The sequence below is a fragment of the Myotis davidii genome, unplaced genomic scaffold (assembly GCF_000327345.1).
Source record: "Myotis davidii unplaced genomic scaffold, ASM32734v1 scaffold398, whole genome shotgun sequence".
In the NCBI taxonomy this organism is placed as follows: Eukaryota; Metazoa; Chordata; class Mammalia; order Chiroptera; family Vespertilionidae; genus Myotis; species Myotis davidii.
In genome coordinates this window covers 1,019,032-1,023,110 of record NW_006290024.1, presented here as the reverse complement: position 1 = coordinate 1,023,110, position 4,079 = coordinate 1,019,032, and the positions used below count along the sequence as shown (strand labels likewise).

Genomic DNA, 4,079 nt, shown 5'->3' with positions numbered 1-4,079 from the left:
CTCTGCCTGCTCCACAAGTTGTGTCTCACTCTCCGCCTGTACAGTAAGAAAAGTAGAAAGCCACCATTACAAAAAAATGAGAAAGAAGGGAAAAAAGAATGAGCTATGGTGAACGCGGCGTTGATCTCAAGGCTCTCAAGGATTCTGAAAATCATGGTCTCCAGAACATTTTGTAAAAAGATGGGTTACTTGATACTTATTGCTGTTATGCTGGTGTCTCAAACATATTGTGATGTTTGAATGATTCAAAATGGGACACTCATTGAAAGTGGTATCAATGGTCATAGCAGAAAAGATTTCAAGAGATACTTATTCAACTTCATGGCTGCCATGCCTCTCATCTCTCTGGTTAAAAGCTTCTTGGAGTTTGAGTTAAATGAGCTCACATTGTGCTTCCAAGTAAGACTAACTAAATGCCTCTGTGAGGAATATCTCCAAGCATTCACATATTTTAAAACGAGAAATCTGGACAACAGAATTGCTAATCCAGACTAGCTGCTTACACAAGGTGTAGAAAAGTTTTGTGACAGTGTAGTTGATCTGTATTCAAATCTTTGTAAGCCATTTTTAGAGATAGTTTTGTATATCTTCAAGTTATGAGTGCAATAGGAGCTCGGGGCCCAGCAAGCAGGATGGCCTACTTGCTTGTTTCTGAGTTATTCCTAACTCGACCTAGAAGACTCCTTGGTAAGATGACAGTAACTGAGCAAAAGTAGGAAGGAGAGTATAGATATGTTAATTCCTCACTCTTCACAAACAGTGAAGAAATTGCCTTTTATGGTGGGAATAATAGAGAAAAGCAGACAATCCACACCATCTTCCAAAAACTGACGGAACGCCTACATAATTTCATTTTGTTTCAGTTTTCTATGGGCTTTATTGATAGTATAGTTGACAAATCTCCTGCCCCTGTAGTTGGTTGCCTGTTGTCAGCTGCCCTTTCCTAGATTTGTCTCACCCTGGCCACCTCCAGAACTTCTGGAGGACTACTACCAAGTGGAAGGGTGCTTTCGCGAATGTCTCAAGCTCTGGGCCAAATAGTTTTGGCTGGCTGTGAAATGCTAGATTGGTTGGTTTTACTGCTTGGATTTCAGAATTAATGCAAGTGCTAAAGGATTTAAATAATGAAAAATATGAACACACAATGATCTCGCAACAAGAAAGGGGTATTGAAGGAGCACAAAGCGTTCCCTTGATACCTGGAACTGGAGAAATTATCAATGCTGATAACATAAAATGTTGATCATGTACCTTTAGCAATGCAAAATGGAGATATATTGATCCAAGAACTTAGTTTTGAAGTTCAATCTGGTGCCAACATTCTAATTTGTGGTCCAAATGGCTATGGGAAGAGTTCACTTTTCTGTGTTCTCGGTGAATTATGGCCTCTTTTTGGAGGACATCTAATTAAACCTGAAAAAGCAAAGTTATTTTATGTTCCCAGAGACCTTATATGACACGTGGAACACTTCTGCACCGAGTGAGACCAGAAAAGGAAGGTGATATCTGCCCTAATACAGAAGGAATACCAACCTAGACAATGTCAAGTTGGAGCATATCCTTGAGCATGAAGGAGGCTGGGGCAGTGTTCAGGACTGGATGGATGTACTCAGTGGTGGAGAGAAGGAAAGGATGGCAATGGCAAGATTATTTCATCATAAACCCCAGTTTGCCATTTTGCCAAACTCAGTGAGTGTGGACACGGAAGGCTACATCTGCAACCATTGTGCAGAGGCCGGCATCACCCTCTTCACTCTGTCACACAGGAAGTGTCTTTGGAAAACCATGAGCACTACCTGCATCTGGATGGCAGAGGCAATTATGAATTTAAACAGATTACAGAAGATACTGTTGAGTTTGGCTCTTAGAATCCGGAGAACTGTACCTGCTTCAATGAAATAATTATAGAACACACTTGGAAATGCAAAGTACATTGTAAAATAAAGTTGAGCTTTTTTAAAAGACAAGCAACAAATTAACTAAATATAAAATAATTGAGGATAAGTAGTTAAAACTTCTCATATTACATAGGATATTGCTAATTGTGTATATGTTGGTTTAATTAATAATCTGACCTAAGAATGACCTTATTCTTATGGTTGAAAAACTGCCTAAATTAAGTTGGGCTTAAATTAGTGTCACCTGATTTACCCTGGGATGTAAACCATTGGAAGTCAACTAATTTGATTTGTATGGCTCTGTCTTTTCCTTCAATGAAGAATCCTGCTTACAACTGGGGTCAACATGTCTCCTATTCTGGCAAGATAGTCTTGAGTTTCACTTTCTTGTGCCCCATGATGATTGGAAGCAAACAAATCATAGTGTACTATCAAAATGTACAGCATCATTGAATAATAGCACTTATTGCAGAGTGGCAGATTTCTTTAGCTGCCACAGTTATACTCATTTCTTGTATATCTCTTGGGATACATTTGAATCCTGGAAAGTCATTTGAATTTTGTTTGGCCAAATAATAAATGTATCACTCTCAATTTGTAATATTGAGTTGTTCTGAGGGTTCCTACAAAAGTATGTCCAATCCTGCTTACAAGAAAAGTTCACTATGTTTCATACCTAATCTTCCCAGTATTTGGGATTTTAAAACACAAAGTCTTTAAATTTCAAGTTCAAGGTCTTAAAAGATGTTCAGTTTTTTGGTTTTTTTTTTTTAAAGAATTGGATGGATTTGTGTACGTTAAAGTCCATTTATTAGAAGTGTGGTGTTTACATGGTGTTAAACTCCAAATGAGTCATAGGAATGCACTACATGAACAAACACACTGAGTATGCAACATTATCATTGTCTTTGACTGTGATTTTATGTTTAAAAATATGTTATAAAACTATTATGCACATAGGTGAATTATGTTCCTTAGGTAGTGGTTTATGGTGTCTCCATGAATCTTTAATAGCTTTTTAATATTTGGGTTATGTTGAAGTATCCTAAGAGAAAATTGATTTCACCTCATCAACCACCATTAATGACCACATGTATTATTTGCAGTGGGAGAACTGTACTGAATGTTATAAATAAGCTAGATATGAAATCAGTCTTATCAAATGGAGGTTCAGAAAGGGACCTTATTCTTATTCTTATTCTTATTCTCATTATTCTTATTTCTGCATAACTGGTTTTGTTTTATTGCAGAATTAGTTAGAAGAGTTATTGACTACTGAAGTAAAACTTGATGTACTGACTCCATAATACAAAACATTCAGTTTTTACCATTCTATTTAATAAATTTCTGTTCAGATTTTTTAAAAAATCAGATAATCTATACATCCTTTGCTTGCTTTTTTTATTCTGGTATCTAAATAATGGCTAGTTCATATAATCTTGACTTGAAAAATACAAAAAAAAAATTAAGATTCAGAAAGCTTTAAAAAATGAAGTATAAAAATCATATGATCACATCAATAGATTCAGGAAGAGCATTTGACAAAATCCAGCATCCATTAGTAATAAAACCTCTCAGTAAAGTGAGAATAAAGAGAACATATCTCAATATCATAAAAGTCATATATGCCAAACCGATGGCCAATATCATACTTAACAGGGGAAAACTAAAAGTGTCCCCTGTAAAATCAGGAATAGGACAGGATGTCTACTCTCACCACTCTTATTCCACTAATACGGGAAGTCTTAGCCACAGCAATCAGACAAGAAGATGAAATAAAATGTATCCAAGTTGCAAAGAGGTAGAATTATCATTATTTGCAGATGGCATGGTATTATATTATACACAGAACCTTAAAGATTCTGCCAAAAATCTACCAGAACTAGTAAATGAAGGCAATAAAGTAGTAGTATACAAATAATTATTCAGAAATCGGTTGCATTTTTATATACCAATAATGAAGTATCAGAAAGTGAGCCCACTTCTGGCTGAGCTGCGCTCCCCCTGTGGCAGCACACTGACCACCAGGGGGCAACTCCTGCGTTGAGCGTCTGCCCCCTGGTGGTCAGTGTACATCATAGTGACCAGTTGTTCTGCTAGTCATTCTGCCTTTTGGTTGATTTGCATATTAGGCTTTTATTATATAGGCTATTGAAACCAGCAGTGTATGTCCTCCAATTT

General features: G+C 36.6%; 1 pseudogene; it reads left to right on the top strand.

Annotated features, from left to right (window-relative positions):
- The first annotated feature begins 3 nt into the window (after nt 1-3).
- On the top strand, nt 4-1,977 carry LOC102772584 (annotated as a pseudogene).
- Nucleotides 1,978-4,079: the final 2,102 nt, after the last annotated feature.